Genomic DNA, 17,645 nt, shown 5'->3' on the forward strand with positions numbered 1-17,645 from the left:
ATCTACCCATCTATCCATCCATCCTCCTCTGCTTGTCCGGGGCCAGGTCGCAGGGGTAGTAGTGATGGGATTTCCGGCTCTTTTTAGAGAACCGGCTCTTTCGGCTCAACTCACTAAAAAGAGCCGGCTCTTTCGGCTCCCAACCGGCTCTTCAGGTTGTTTTGTTGGTTTAATTAACTTATTATTATTAACAACAATATATAATTATGCACAAAAGGAATTACTAATGTAAAAAAAGAACTGTGGTTTTATTTATATATGTTTATATTAGAGATGGACCGATCCGATATTACGTATCGGTATCGGTCCGATACTGACCTAAATTACTGGATCGGATATCGGAGAAAAATAAAAAATGTAATCCGATCCATTAAATATCACGAAAGCACCTCACAAAACTTGCAACACGCCGTAACTCACCTCAGAACGTTAGCACATCGGAGCAGTATGCATCACGTGATAGAGCGGCTGTGGCATGCGGGACCTGTGGTGGTCTGGATAGCATTTGGAGCTTTGCTAGCAACCTGGCATTTCATCTCCGACAAAGTTATCCCGAGAGAAGTAAAGCAAGTGTGTAAGTCCATCTCTGAATGTTTGTAAAGCATTCCTGCGTTAAGCTTAACAAGCGACTGCCTCTTCTTGCTGCTACTTCAATCATGAAACTGCTTAATGATCAGCTGATCGGCTTTTCTGTCGCGACTCCGTCTCTCTTCTTTGTTTTTGGCCCACTTTGCACCAGAAAGAGGAAACCAGCGGCTGAACAGCAGCACATTTAAGCTTGATAAGCTGTTGTTAGAATTTATTTAATATTACTTTCTGCACCAGGATCCTTTTCTACGCAGCTGACGGCTGTAACTGTGCAGGGGCAGATCTAGCAAAGTTTAGCTAGGGGGGCCGATAGGGCATTAACAGGGAAAAGGGTGCACAAAGACATACTTTTCTTTCTTATTCTCATTTAAAATGTCTGGCTGTTATTAAATAATTAGCTGAATCTTACACCCAAAGTTTTAATCTGATGTAAAATGTATAGAAGTCCATTACTGTATATAGTAACTGTTAAGTCTAATATACCCTAGTAAGCTATAGTACATTTTCCTTTGGGAAGGTACCATCTGTGCAGTCTGCAATTTTGTTGAAGAAAGATGTTGAATCTATTTAATATTTCTTGAAAAAGAATTGATTTCTGTGCATTTTTTTTCACACTGCATCAAATACACTACCAACATTCAAACAATATGTGGACTGTCCCACCAGGGGAGAGAAAATTTTAGACTTACTGTATGCTAACGTAAAGGATGCATACAGCTCCTCCTCCCTCCCCCCACTTGGTAGGTCAGATCATAACCTGATTCACCTCACCCCCCGCTATGTGCCAATTGTGAGGAGGGAACCTGTGAACACCAGGACTGTTAGGAGGTGGTCAGAGGAGGCAATAGCGGAACTACAGGGCTGTTTCGAGGTGACCGACTGGGAAACACTCTGTGAGCCTCACGCCGAGGACATCAATGGGCTTACTGAGTGTATCACAGGCTACATAACTTTCTGCACCGACTCCATTGTTCCAGCTCAGACTGTTCATTGTTACCCAAATAACAAGCCGTGGGTGACTAAGGACATCAAAGCCCTCCTCAACAACAAGAAGAGGGCTTTCAGAGGGGGCAACAAAGAGGAGGTGAGGAAGGTCCAGGTGTTACTAAAGGACAAGATCAGAGAGGCTAAGGACAATTACAGGAGCATGAGAGAGGTGTGGAGGGGCATGAAGACCATCACTGGATTCAGGCCAACCAACAGCAGGGGAGCTGAGGGAGGTGAGAATAGAGCCAACGAGTTGAATCTGTTTTTCAATAGATTCGACACCACAGTGTCTGCTCCTACCCCCACAACCTCACCTGTAGTCAGCCTGGAATCCAGAGCCACACCACTGTGCCAGCCTCTCTCTTCACATGGCGCTGTTGCCTCCTGTGAGATTCCTGACACCCCTCCCCCACCCATCACCTTCACTCAATACCAGGTTGAGATGCAAATGAGGAGACTTCACTCAGGCAAGTCTGCTGGACCAGACGGAGTGAGTCCCCTCGTCCTCAAGACCTGTGCCCCCCAGCTGTGTGGAGTCTTTCATAAACTGTTTATGCTGAGTCTGAGTCTGCAGAGGGTCCCGGTGATGTGGAAGACATCATTTTCTTTAGGTCACGAGCAGTTGTCCAAGCATTTCACTACATATCGTACTGTGTATGACTGTGTACGTGACAAATAAAATTTGAATTTGATTTGATTTGATGCCTCGTCTCTGTACCAAAGACGCCACGTCCCAGTGGCCCCCAGGATTACAGGCCCGTGGCACTGACCTCTCACATCATGAAGACTCTGGAAAGGCTCATCCTGGACCAGCTGCGACCCATAGTAAGACCACATCTGGATCCCCTTCAGTTCGCTTATCAGCCTCGTCTCGGAACTGAGGACGCCATCATCTACCTGCTCAATCGTGTCTACACCCATCTGGACCAGCCGGCGAGCACTGTGAGGGTCATGTTTTTTGACTTTTCCAGTGCTTTCAACACCATCAGGCCGACCCTCCTGGGTGATAAGTTAGCAGTGATGCAGGTGGATGCTTCTCTGGTGTCCTGGATTGTTGATTAGCTGACAGGAAGACCACAATATGTACGTCTCCCACAGTGTGTGTCTGACAAGGTGATCAGCAACACAGGGGCACCACAGGGGACTGTCCTCTCCCCCTTCCTCTTCACCCTCTACACCACAGACTTCAGCCACTGCACAGAGACATGCCATCTTCAGAAGTTTTCTGATGACTCTGCGGTGGTTGGATGCATCAGCAGGGATGATGAGACAGAGTACCGGGCTGTGGTCGACTCCTTTGTCACGTGGTGTGAGCAGAATCATCTGCAGCTCAACGTGGCAAAGACCAAGGAACTGATCGTGGACTTCAGGAAGACCAGGAAACACTTGACCCCTGTTTCAATCCAGGGGGTCAGTGTTGACATTTTGGAGGACTATAAATACCTTGGAGTACACATTGACAATAAACTGGACTGGGCTAAAAACACCACAGCACTTTACAGGAAGGGCCAGAGTCGTCTCTATTTTTTGAGGCGACTGAGGTCCTTCAACATATGCCGGAAAATGCTCAGGATTTTCTATGAGTCTGTTGTGGCCAGTGCGATCCTCTATGCTGCTGCATGCTGGGGGAGCAGGCTGAGGGCAGCAGATGCCAACAGACTCAATAAACTAATCCGTAAGGCCAGCAATGTTGTGGGGATGGAGCTGGACTCCCTCAAGGTGGTGTCGGAGAGGCGGATGCTGTCCAAGATAAAGACAATGTTGGATAACACCTCCCACCCACTCCATGACATGCTGGTCAGTCACAGGAGCACGTTCAGTGAGAGACTGAGATTACCGAAAAGCACCACTGAACGACACAGGAAATCTTTCCTGCCTGTGGCCATCTCCCTGTACAACGCATCCACTTAACACACTGTTTGCTGCTATAACTACACGTGTTTCTTGTTCAGCTATTTATTTATGAGTGACTTATGTATGTATGTATGTATATATATATATATATGTATATATTGTACTATTCTTAGTTAGTGTATTGTCTGTCTTGTCTTAATGTTGGTTTATAATGGAGCACTGTAACAAAAAATAATTTCCCCCAGGGATCAATAAAGTATTCTGATTCTGATTCTGAAATTAAGGTTGATTATGTCGATTAAGCATCATGAGGTGGAGCGTGAGGGGTGGTTCCCTATTTTCTATTTATTTATTTTTGTTGTTGCTAGGAGTTGGAACCCTATTAGTTAGGTTGCTTAATATTTACGCTAAGTACTCTTTAAAATACCAGAATAGGGAGAATGGTGTAGGTTTAAGTTTATTAGATTGATCAGTATTGCTGAAGTATGAAATATTTGTTTTTGTATACAGGTATAACAGAATAGCTTTAGTGTAGTTGTTGTTTTAAACTTGAGTATCAACTTAAACAAAATGCAGCAAGATATTTAAAAAAACAGTTTTGTTGATTAAAAAACACTATATCGGATTCATATCGGTATCGGCAGATATCCAAATTTATGATATCGGTATCGGACATAAAAAAGTGGTATCGTGCCATCTCTAGTTCATATATAAATATATACGGTGGCCCCTAGAGACAAAGCACGTACAAACTCCAAAAAGCACGTACAAACTCCAAAGCACATTTCTAGCGTTAACTGAACTTCCAAAACAGAGCTATCTAGATGACTTAAATTACACAATTGAAAGCATATGTGTATTGTTTGTGTATTTATACACAGGCACTCATATATATTCAAATAATTAAAAAAAAAAAAGTTAATTTACCTGTTACTACCACACACCAAATCTGGTCGTTGGTACTTCCTGGCTGGTGTAGCCACTAGGTAACAAAAGCTCAACACTAGTGGTGTGCGATACTGCATATTTTGGTATCGATCCGATTGGGGCTATGGAGAATGAAATGTTGCGGGATCAACTTGTAGAGAAGACATATAATGCTCATATACGTGAAAGACTGCTAATGGAGGAGGATTTGACGCTTGATAGAGCTTTGTAAATTGCTAGGCGTACAGAGGCTGCAATAGCTGATACAAAGGCCATTGCTGTTGGTGAAACAAAGCCTGTTGCCGCTGTTCAAGTACAAAAGAAAATGCGCAAGCCAAAATACAAAGCAGCTAAAAAAACGGATACAGCTCCGACGTGCTACCGTTGTGGTTCAGCTAATCACAAAGCCAATGATAAATCCTGCCCCCCAAAAGACTGCAAATGTAATACATGTGGGACATTTTTCGAAAGTGTGTAAATCTTCCCATAAGCCTGTTAATGAAGTGACTGTGCCTGAAATGTGTGTTTTAATTGTTGACAATTGTGTCAGTGGTGATCTGGCTAAACTGATGTGCACTGTTACTGTCACTGTACCAAATACTGCACAGGCATGTACTGTTAAGCTACTAGTAGACACAGGGTCTGGTGTTTCCATACTGCCTGAACATGTTTACAGCACAAATTTTGGCTCAGTTAATTTAAGTAATCCAGCTGTTCAGCTTATTACATATTCAAAAGAGAAACTGGATGTATTAGGGTGTCTTAGAGCTGGCATTACTTACAATGGCAAGAGTGCCTCCACAGATCTCTACATTGTGAGAACAGGAACACCCATACTGGGCATGGACTTGGTGACCGCCCTCCAGCTACACATAAAAGGGGGACAATTAGTCCTTGAGAGTTCCAAGGTCTGTGCTACACTTCAGCAAACCTCTGCTCTGCCCACTCAATGCAAACAGGAATGTGATTCTCCAGTTGCATTCGGATGTGCAGAGGACTTTGTACATAAAGTGAAGGTGCGACCTGAAGTGAAGCCAATACAGCAGAAACTTCGACGCTTACCCCTGACAGTCCGTGATGCTGTTTCCGCAGAACTCAAGAACCTTGAGGAACATGGCATCATAGAGAAAATCGATGCATCTGAATGGGTCTCCCCGATTGTAGTCACTAGAAGGAAGACTGGTGGCATACGCATGTGCGTTAATTTGAGAGAACCTAACAAAGCGGTGGTCGTTGACAGTCATCCCTTGCCACTGATAGAGGACATACTGTCTGAGCTGCGTGGGGCTGTCATGTTCCCCACCCTGGATCTTAAATCCGCCTACCATCAGCTGAAACTACATGAAGAGAGTAGAGGGCTCACTGCTTTCATTACACATGAAGGACTGTACCAGTACTGCAGAGTTCCCTATGGGTTGAGTTCAGCACCTGCAGTGTTCCAAAAGATGATGACACAAATCCTACCTGGCCAGAATAGGGGTGCAATGCTAATCTTGATGATGTCATCATATACAGAACTTCAGAAGCCGAACATGAGGCCAATCTGCATGCTGTGTTACACAGAATCAACAATGCAGGACTGAAACTCAATGTTGACAAATGTCAACTTCGTCAAACTACTCTGAGCTTTCTTGGTCAAAAGATCGGTCCAGAAGGTCTGCTGCCAGATGACTCTCATGTCACTGCTATCCTGCATGCTCCGCCCCCTACTGATCCTGCAAACCTGCGCTCATTTCTTGGCTTGAGTGCATGGTACAGCAAGTTTGTGCCAAATTACACGACTGAGAGCTCTTCTGCGTAAGGACTGTTCATTCCACTGGAACGAAGCAGCTCAGGTAGCATTTGATCAAGTCAAGCGGTTAATCATGCACAGCCCTGCCCTGGTGATGTTCGACCCCAGTAAGGCAAGGCAAGGCAAATTTATTTGTATAGCACAATTCAACAACAAGGTGATTCAAAGTGCTTTACAGAGACATTAGAAACAAAAGCAAATTAAAAGCATGATTTAAAATTGATTAAAACAGTAAGCCCACCATAGTCTCGACAGATGCCTCAAACTACCGTGTAGGTGCTGTTTTGACTCAACTTCACGGTAATAATGCAGAACAGACTGTTGCATTTGCATCTCGCAGCCTGTCTGATGCAGAGAGGAAATACTCAATCGTTGAGAAGGAACCCCTAGCTTGTGTCTGGGCTGCTGAAAAATGGCGCACATGGCTCTGGGGCAGAAAATTCCTCCTACGAACAGATCACAGAGCACTTACAACACTGCTGACTACTAAAGGCAATAACAGAGCCAGTCTACGCATAGCCAGATGGTCAACTCGCCTGTTGGAGTTTGACTATGAAGTGGAATATAGAACTGGGTCATTGAACCATATTGCTGACTATCTTTCTAGGCTCCCACTTCCCGAGACAGACATGGCATGTGCAGAGGATGTGGAGTCAGTTGCAGCCATCCTCACTGATCTGAGTGCTGTGTCTGAGGATGACTTCCAGTCAGAGTGCAAAGCCTGTCCAGTGTTCACAAAGCTCCGTGTGCAGATACAGAAAGGCTGGCCTGCAAGGAAGATGTCACTGGAACCTGACTTACAGCCACACTTCCCAATCCACCATGAACTCGCGGTCTTGAACGAGTGCATCGTCAGAGGTACACACCGATTGCTAGTGCCTGAGTCGTTGCAGAAAAAACTCGCTGATATAGCTCATGAAACTCACCAAGGCATTGTACGTACCAAACAACACCTGAGGGAATTGTACTGGTGGCCCAAAATGGATTGTCACATAGAGACACTGATAAAGAACTGTGCAACATGCAGACAGAATGACAAGTCCACTATCACCCATGATGCTCCACTTCAACCCATTCCTTTACCAGCTGCTGCTTGGGGAAAGGTGTCTGTGGACATCATAGGCCCTTTTGAAATAGCCCCTTCTGACTGTAGATTTGCCATCACATTAGTAGACTACTTTAGTAAGTGGCCTGAAGTAGCTTTTGCTTCCCGAGCTGATGCAGCTACTATCATTCAGTTCCTTTCTGTAGTTTTCTCTCGTGAAGGGAATCCAAAGACATTGATAAGTGACAATGCCTCTCAATTTCTCTCTGCTGAGTTCGCTGACTTCCTTAAAAGCAGGGGAATCCAACACCTGAGATCCTCAGTGTATTACCCAAGAGCTAATGGGGAAGTTGAGAGATTCAAAAGACTGCCTACAGACTGCCTTGATTCAAGGACAACCCTGGAAATCGTTCCTGAGAACTTACCTGATGGACTACAGAGCAAACCCTCATTCAACAACTGGAGTTTCCACTTCAGAACTGCTCCATGGACGACGAATGAGAACAAAGTTACAGGTAATGGATATGCCTGTTCCTCAGACAGAGAGGCATACCATGTGTGAAATAGTTAAGAATAAGCAAATGAAAATGCAAGAATACACTGATGCTCGCAGACACGCCAATTCATCCAACTTTCAGCCTGGTGACAAGGTACGGGTTAGGAAGCCATGGAAGGTAAAGAAAGGCGAGTTAAAGTTTTCTAAACCAAGGACTGTCATGACAAGGAAAGGACCAAACACTTATTTACTTATTTGACGGACGGACCTGGAACACCTCACACTTATCGGCTCTGTCAGAGCTGAACACAGGTACTGATTCTGACACAACAATGGACTGTCATAAACCAGGAACTGATCTAGCATCTAACTCTGAGTCTGATAGTAGGCTTAGGCCCACCAGGATGAGGAACCCACCTTGCTGGACCCAAGACTTTGTTATGGGAAGTTGAATGTCACTGAGTAATGTGAAATATGTTAAACGTGTATTAGGTGACATACATCAGAATGATGAAGTCAGGTTCACATAAGAAATCCTTGTTCAAAGGGGGAGATGTTGTGTCCACACATTATTGCATTTGTTCTGTAGATGCATTTACCAGAAGCGCTAGAGGGCACTAGTGAGTATGTTGTTCTGGTTGTGGTATTTGGAAAAAGAAGAAGAAAACAAAGAAAAATAAAGAAAGGAGTTATCTCCGGTGATCCTCTGTTCCTGCCTGTGTGTGTGTGTAATGCCTGCTGAGTGCTTCAGAGTTTTTACGTGCTTTGGGGTTTGTACGTGCTTCGGGGTTTGTACGTGCTTCGGAGTTTGTACGTGCTTCAGAGTTTGTACGTGCTTCGGAGTTTGTACGTGCTATGGAGTTTGTACGTGCTATGGAGTTTGCACGTGCTTCGGGTTTGTATGTGCTTCGGAGTTTGTACGTGTTTTGGAGTTCGTACATGCTTTGTCTCTAGGGGCCACCGTAAATATACTTTTATTTATTCACTCCACATAAAATGTAATAAATAAATCATATAATACAAAAACCAACTGTTTACATTTCAACTTTTAACTATTTAAAATTTCAGCGTTTTCCTTTTACACAAATTTAAAGTGAAAAAACACAAAACACTGCAAACCACAACACAATTAAATATACATATGAAAAAATATGAAAACAAAAAGAAGATGCACATTCTCCCAATAAGGAGCCGGCTCGTGTCGTTCACTTCAAAGAGTCGGCTCTAAGAGCCGTTTCGTTCGCGACCGACACATCACTAGGGGGTAGCAGCCTAAGCAGAGAAGCCCATACCTCCCTCTCCCCAGCCAGCTCCTCCAGCTTGTCCTTGTTCCCAGGCCAACGGAGAGATATAATCTCGCCAGCGTGTCCTGGGTCTGCAATGGGGACTCCTCCTAGTGGGACATTCCCAGAACACCTGCCCAGAAGGCATCCTTATCAGATGCCTGAACCACCTCAACTGACTCCTTTCGATGTGGAGGAGCAGAGGCTCTACTCTGAGTCCCTCCCGGATGGCTAAACTCCTCACCCTATCCCTAAGGGAGAGGCCAACCACCCTTCAGAGGAAGCCCATTTCTGCCGCCTGTATCCCTGATCTCATTCTTTTGGTCACTACCCAAAAGAAGGGTAGGGACATAGATCAACCGGTAAATCGAGAACTTTGCTTTTACACTCAACTCTCTCTTCACCACGACGGACCAATACAGCAACCACATCACTGCAGCCGTAACACCAATCCATCTGTCAGTCCTCCGCTCCCTTCTCCCATCACTTGTGAACAAGTCCCTAAGATACTTGAACTCCTCCACTTGGGGCAGAAACTCATCCCTGACCCGGAGTAGGCACTCCACCCTTTTCCAGCTGACGACCATGGCCTCAGATTTGGAGGTGCTGATTCTCATTCCCACTGCTACACACTCGGCTGCAAACCGTTCCAGTGTGAGCTGGAGGCCATCACCTGATGAAGCCAACAAAACCACATCATCTGCAAAAAGCAGAAATAAGATTCTGAGACCACCCAAGTGAAAGCTTTCCATAACTTGGCTACGCCTAGAAATTCTGTCCATAAAAATTACGAACAGAATCGGTGACAAAGGGTAGCCCTAGCAGAGTCCATCACTTACTGGGAACAAGTCCAACTTATTGTCGGCTATGTGGACCAAGCTCTTGCAACAGTTGTACAAGGATCGAATGGCCTGTAGCAATGGGCCAGACATCCCGTACTCCCGCAACACTTCCTACAGGACACCCGGTAGGACATGATCGAATGCATTCTCCAAGTCCACAAAACACATGTAGACTGGTTGGGCAAACTTCCATGCATCCTCAAGAATTCTTGAAAGCATAAAGAGCTGGACCAGTGTTCCATGACCAAGACGAAAACCACGTTGTTCCTCCTGTATCCAAGGTTCGACTAACGGATGGACTCTCCTAGACTTTTCCAGGGATGCTGAGGAGTGTGATCCCCCTATAGTTGGAACACCCTCTGGTCCCCCTTCTTAAAGATGGGAACCACCACACCGGTCTGCCATTCCAGATGTACCACCCCTGATCTCCATGCAACATTGCAGAGACGTGTCAACCAAGACAGCCCTACAGCTCTACAGAGCCTTCAGGAACTCATGGCAGACCTCATGGCCAATTCCAGACTGAGACAGAGTCCAGCCCCTCTCCAGGAGAATGGTTTCAGAGCCCAAGCCATGCGTTGAGGTGAGCCCAACTATATCTAGTCGGTAGATGCTGACACACAGCCTCACGCACTAACTCAGGCTTCTTCCCCAACAGAGAGGTGATGTTTCATGTCCCAATTGCTAGTCTTGATAGCTGGGGATCAGTCCACCAGGGCCTCTGCTCCTGACCGCCGCTCAGCACACATTGCTCCTGACCCTTACGACGCTTCCTGAGGGTGGTGGGCCTCCAGGAGCATGGGCCGATGTACTTTTTTCGGGCTGTGCCCAGCCGGGCCCCATCCAGACGCTCACCCTCGGGCACCCTCTCCAGGCCTGGCTCCAGGGCGGAACCCCGATAACCCTATCCTGGACAGGGTGAACTGTACCCTTGGTCTTTTACTCATAGGGGTCTTCTGAAGGCTCTTTGTCTGGCCCGTCACCCAGGACCAATTTGCCATGGGAGACCCTATCAGGGGGCAAAAGCTCCCAGACAACATAGCCCCTGGGATCCCTGGGCCACACAAACCCCTCCACCACAATAAGGTAGCGATTCATGGACGGGAACATATCCGGAGAATAAGTGCGTTACAAAGTCTTGTTTGGTGCCAGCACTAGTGTGTCAGAATGACTAGCTAGCGCTTGGCGAAAATACAAATTGTAAAGGATTGGATTATGAGTTAACTTCATTGTTGCGTTCTCAAATGGTAAATGGTAAATGGCCTGTATTTATATAGCGCTTTTCTAGTCCCTAAGGACCCCAAAGCGCTTTACATATCCAGTCATCCACCCATTCACGCACACATTCACACACTCTCAGTGTCATTGTGTCCAGAATTGCCACACAGTATTGGCATAGTTGTTCCACACCTGCAACAATGTGATTTAGCGAGTGTCCTTGAAGGTGTAATAGTCTAGAGGCTATTAAGCTTGTCAATCATATCAGCTATCTATGACAGAGAGTCTGTAGGAGAACATGCTTGTTGTTGGATGAGAGTGTATGGGGGTGGGAGTTATGGAGTGTGTGTGTGTGTGTGTGTGGGAAAAAGGAGCGTGACTTTAAGAGGAGAGAGAGGGATTGTTTTGATTCTTCAGGGAGCGCTTTTTTCTGTTTTGGCGTTGGCTATGGCCCACAGTAGCCTGTGTTACCATTCCTAATAAACAGCCGGTAAACTGAATACCGAACGCCTCTGTCTTCTGTGGAGGGACGATACAATACAAAGTCCTCTGTATGTGGTCTGTTTAGCTAACCTTGTCACGCATTTTTAATGCAGTCAGGGCATCTCAGCTGTTTTCCCTTTAAATCATAATTTGCTTTATCAAACTTTCTTGTATGTCTTGGTAAAAATGCTGATGAAGTACAACCAGCAACAGAACTATATCAAGCTGGAGGCCTTGGAAGGACAGTTTGAATTTCTCGAATTCCACGAAAAAGGTGTTCAGTTTTATTGTAGCTTCTGATAGGGAAAAATTTTAGAAACAGATTTGTATTGTTTTAAACCTTGCCTTTAGCAAACCGTTTTGTAAATTAAGGAAACATGTATTGTATATGTATAAAAAGCAAATCATTAACTTTGAAATTTGGACTTTAGGTTCTGCAAGGGAAGAAATGTACCTATTTAATGGTTACTAAGTGGTGGCTTAATGCATTTAAAATGGACAGTCTTTACCTGTGACCTATACAAAGTGCTGCCTCAAAACCACATGAATTTTTATCTTACAGTTATTGAGAGATTTTTCGTGCCCCCTGATTCAGAAGTCATATACAGGGATGCAACAGGGACAGAAGCTGATGTGGAAATAGTCAGGGCCTTGTTGGACAAGGCAATGTTGTGCTGACTGTCAGAAGTCAGCGTGAGCTTGAAAGGCAGGTTTAATCAGTCTGTTGGTGAAGACATACTACAAGAGTATGAAACAACAGAAATGCTAACTGATGCCACAAGAGGACAAATGGTTAACATCCTGGTGGCTCACATGATTGTGAGTGGGTATATATGTGGGTATATGTGTTTCAGGGTTTCTTTTTATTTGTGCCAATTTTCTGCATGGCCGTGGCATACATTTTGATGACTAATTTAATATCTCCTCTCAGACACCTCCCCACAAAAGCAGTCAGAGAGAAGTATCCTCTTGGTATTGTGATGCTCTTCCCTTGCCTGAAGAATCCATATTTTAAGAAAGGCTATGTAAGTGTCATTTTTGCATTTCAAAATTCTGAGTTCTATGAACTGAATGTGACAATAACCTTTCTTAATTTAAAGATGCTATGATGCTGCAAGCAGCACAGGATACGTTTCTTGGCATCTGAAAACAGTTCAAAGAAAAATTTGGCGAAGATCTGCAGTGCCACAGAATAGCTCTGTAGACCTTTTTCCAGGAGGCCCAAATTTCCAAAGGACTGTTAATGTTGACAGGCAGCTTGATGGGGATGCTTGCCAAGAGGTAATATCTTTGCTCAATCATACTACAGAAATTGCCTGATTTTCTAGAAGATGAGAAAGACATTTCAAAAGCTTGTTAATGAGACAGGCAGAAGTGCTGAAATCCTCTCTATCTTCCCAAGATTCCTGTATAGTAAAGGACTAGTGAGTTTGAAATGAGATGTTTGAAATAGCTTGACATTTCAAAGTATTTGTGTTGTTTAATATCTTCTCTGCCAAAGGTGTAACAAGATTTCATTTACCTGTTTGATGACGAGACATCCTCTAGACTGTTTCAGAAATGGGACGACGAGCTAAGCAGCTCACTTCAACACTAGAGATGCATCACTTGGTGCAGTCGGCAGAAAGTCCTCCAGGAAGTGATCTTGATGACTCAACAAGTAAGTTGTTTCTTTTTCTTGTTTTGAAGCATTTGCCATAATTTCAGGTACAGCTGCTTCATTCATGATTTTTGCGATCATATGATTAATATTAGGAAATGAGAACACCTGTGAGACAGTTTTTTTCCCTTCAATGTTATTTGTTTGTTCAGTGAATCGCTGAAAGATTAATCTGATTTTTGTCATAAATATGAACAAGAGTTTTCAGTTAATCCTGTCACTTATTGTCCTCAGCCTACGACCAAGAAATGGCTTTCTTGCTGTTGCTGGTACATCTACTTCCACCATTTCCAGGGGAACAAAAGTCTCAAAAAATTTGTGCAATTTGTGCATGCGAGGCAATTGGGAGACTTGTACTCTTTCATGAGGTAATCATATTATTAAGGTGGTTAAAATAATTTATGTCACCTTTGTAGCCATATATAAATAATAACATAGTCAAAGGAGCTTGCAAAGAAAAGCGTCTGGACTTCTTTAAGTTGCTTGAAGACGTTTCACCTCTCATCCGAGAATCTTCTTCAGTTCTAAGGTCAAATGGTGGACAGTCTGGCTGCAGGTTATTCTCATGTCTAATGTTGAGTTTCCTTATCTTAAGCCTAGTCGTGCTGCAGTTTGGGGGAACATCTCCGTAATCAGCAGGGTTGGCAACCATACCACCGCGCTGTTGACCATCAGAAGAGGAAGTCTGACAGTGTCCATATCACCATAGCTAAGCATCTCATCCAATACAATGCAAACCACTCCCTTGGGGCATTTGATGAACTTTTCAAAACACATTTTGTGTTCAATATGTCTTATGATGCTACGTTGGAGAATTTTTACACATTCCTGCAGACAACAGTGTATTGTGTAACATTAATATGGGCAAAATGAGAGAGTCACCCAGATTTAAGATTTGAGAGCCAGACTGCTTAACCAGCCACTACCGCTCTCACTCAGGGAGTGAGAAGTTAAAACTATGCTGACTTGTTTAATTTATCAGAAACTGTATCCCAACAATCAGCAGTTGATTTCACATTTAAGAGTTGAACATGGTTAATATCCTAGGCCCAAATTAAAATTGTTTTGTTCTCAGCAAGGCTGTAGGTTTCAGTTCTTGACATACGCAGGTTTCCGAAAGCACCTTAACAGTGGTCATGTTTGCAATGTGTGCCTCCATTGTGGCCAAATTACAGGGGAGTGGGATTTCCAATAGTTTGGTGTCCTCAATTGTAGGATACTTGGACGAACTAACAAGTGAAATTTACTCACAAGCAAAGCATACTGCCATTTCTGCTTTACTTGTAACTGATCCCAGCATATCTGGGATAAATCAATCTTTTGACAAATTTGAAAATATTTTCACAAATCTGAATACAGAATGGAAACTAAATAAATACTTCAACCAAAATGGGGAGTTGAGCACCCAGCTGAAATAACACTGGGAGTGAGATATGACAACAGGCAAAATCCAGTATTTATGATCAAGTACTGTAAGTGATACTTTTATATATGGACCAATTTTAGAAACACTGAGGTTAGTGTGCAGAAATCCAGACATTTATGTGCTCTTAAATGAGTGTAGACCAGAACCTAGTGCTTACACTGACTTCTCTGATGGAAGTTATTTTAAAACTCACTCTTCTTTTTCAGCCAAAAGACAAGCATTACAAATTCAGCTATGCTATGATGACTTTGAAACAGCCAATCCCCTTGGCTTATAAATTTCCAATTTATAAGAAACTTGCCCCCCAAATTTATTTTGGTTTTGAATAGCATTCATTTGGCTTGGTGCTAGAATCGACCAGAATTCTTTGTAGAATTCTGCAGGAAAGCCATCTGGACCTGGAGCCTTATTATTGGGCATACTTATCAATGCTTCCTGGAGTTCACCTGGTGTTAGTGGTGAATCCAGTGCCATTGCTTGAGTGTCTAATAATTTTGGAAGAGTTATGTTGTCCAAAAACTGATCAATTTCTTTTTCTTTTTTTTTTTCTTTTTTCTTTTTTTTTTTTGCCTGTCCCGTTTGGCTCTTTTGCCATCAGAATTGTTGTCTAAAGGCAAAGAAAGATGCCCAACGGATTTACTTTACCAAATTGACCATCCCAGCCTTGGGATGGTCCATTTGATTCACCTTTTATTGTTCATTTTATTTTCACTTACTGAATATGGGACAGACTTGACTGGGGGAAAGAAGGGGAGAAAGAAAGAGGGAAAGAGAAACAGCTGAGAAGAGGGACGGGGGAGAAGGGCAAAAGACAAAAACCAACAGAATGAGCAGGAAAAAAAAGAAGAAAAAAAATGCATATATCAATCACCTGGGTCACCTGCTGAGAAAGAAAAAAGAAAACAAGCAGAAGAGAACAAGAGTAATAGAATAAACAACATCACAATGATATATGGGAATATGACAGTAAATACTAAATATTAAACATTATTGTGCAGCACATAAGATCGACAGCTTTGAGGTAGGAGCCAAAAAGGGTGTAGTTTGTGGGTGTGATCACCCGTGTGTACACCTGTGAGCATGGACGCGCTTGTTTTTTGTTTTTTAAAAGGTTCCTTCATGTAATGATCTGCTAGAGGGTGTGGGGGGGCCACAGCCCCGTCCTCCAGGGCATGAAGCAGGTATGGAGGAGATCAAAACTCCAGACATCCAGAGGCCCCCAGAACACAAGAGACCAAGGAAGACCAACAGAGGGGCAGCCGCGCCACTGTCCCAGAAAGAGCTGAGGAGAGTCCCAGATGAGTGCTCACTCAGCAGCCGCGGAGCAGAAGCCAGGGGGAGTTGCAGTGACGCGCCCGTGAGCTCCGCCGGCAGCCAGCCGTGCCTAAGTGACCGAGCCCCAGGCCGAGAGGCCGGTGGCACCCCACCTCCGAAGTGGCCCGAGCAAGCCCCAGGCTCCAGGCCCCGATAAGCGTCCGCCAAGGAGTGAGCCGGTGTGTACCTGGACGCCCATCCCCGGACACAAAGAACCACCAACACACCAATGTCTGAGGGAGTCCGCCACTGGCAGGGGAAGTGGTGGTAGGGGGAGATAGGCCTCCAAACCTTGGAGGGCCTAAGATGTCCCCAGAGAGGTGGCGCCTGACACCCAACCTGACATATAGACACAGAAATACAGGCACACACATATACAAACATCCATTCCCACCCTAATGCTCTCATATGCACTTACTCCACACTCAACCAACGTGGAGACAGACATAAAGAGACGCTGTACACACGATCAAACTCCCCAAGCGTACTCTACGAACCGGGTCTAGGTACCCTTGCCCCTGGAGGGGGGAACTGCACCCAGACCCAGGTGGTGTTACCCTTTTCCCTGCGGTGGGGGGAGGCAGACCGCCCCGACTCCGCAGCAGCAGGGAGGCCCCACACTCCAGACCGCAGTCCAGATCAATTTCTTTTTTAGATGGGTTTATTTGTGGTGAATACAACGTTTTATAGAAATCCCTGAAAATGTTGTTTATTTGTATGGGTTCATATATTGTGTTCCCAGATGAATCTTGAACAGCACATATAGTTGTTTTTTCTTTATTTATTTTTAGCTGGTTTGCTAGAAATTGACCGGATTTATTACCATGTTCATAATTTTGTAAGCGTAGTCTTTGTACTAAGAATTTAGTTTTTTTATCAATTATCTCATTTAATTCTAGTTTGGTTTTGCGTATTTTGTTCAATGTTTCCTGATCTTGGTGGGACGCGTAGGCTTCTTCTAGTGATTTGATGTTTTTTTCTAATTCCTGAATATTTTTGTTTTCTTTTTTCTTTTTATGTGATGAGAAAGAAATTATTTTACCTCTCATCACAGCTTTCCCTGCTTCCCATAGAACAGAAGCTGATGTTTCGGGAGTGTCATTATAGTCTAAATATGAAGTCCACTCTTTTTTAAAATATTTAATAAAGTCTTCATCTTTAAGTAGTGATATATTAAATCTCCAGTTTTTTCTTGGCGTAGTATTATTCTTGTGCATTAGTGTTAAAGATACAGGACCATGATCACTGACAGCTATAGGATCAATCTCAGTGTCTGAAATGTCGTTCAGCAGTGAGCTGCTGACCAAAAAATAATCCAGACGAGAGTAGGAGTGATGAACATGTGAGAAAAAAGTATATTCCTTACTGGTGGGGTGAAGGGAGCGCCATGCATCGCAAAGACCAAAGTCGCTCATATACTGTTTGATTATATTTATGGACTGCCAATTACGCTGAGTTCCCGCTGTATTGAGCCTATCCATGTCTTCATTTAGTCCAAGGTTGAGGTCGCCTCCAAGAACAAGTGTGCCATCTAAGTGTTCAGAGAGTGCACTGAAAAAACCGTGAAAGAATGAGGGATCATCAACATTTGGACCATATACACTTGCAATACATAGCTTTTTTATCAAGTATAGATAGTTTAATAATTAAGAATCTGCCCTCTGGATCTATAACTGTATCGAGTACCATGAAATTAATATTTTTATGTATTAAAATTGCTACTCCCCTTT

General features: G+C 44.0%; 1 protein-coding gene across 1 annotated transcript in view; it reads left to right on the top strand.

Annotated features, from left to right (window-relative positions):
* Nucleotides 1-13,021: 13,021 nt before the first annotated feature.
* LOC113032548 (uncharacterized) overlaps nucleotides 13,022-17,645 on the top strand; it is a 30,940-nt gene continuing 26,316 nt past the window's right edge. The window contains exon 1 of the mRNA XM_080308237.1: nucleotides 13,022-13,175. The gene's annotated coding sequence lies outside the window, so the exon portion shown is untranslated. The remainder of the gene's footprint in view (nucleotides 13,176-17,645) is intronic.

Source organism: Astatotilapia calliptera, chromosome 11 (assembly GCF_964374335.1).
Source record: "Astatotilapia calliptera chromosome 11, fAstCal68.1, whole genome shotgun sequence".
Taxonomy (NCBI): Eukaryota; Metazoa; Chordata; class Actinopteri; order Cichliformes; family Cichlidae; genus Astatotilapia; species Astatotilapia calliptera.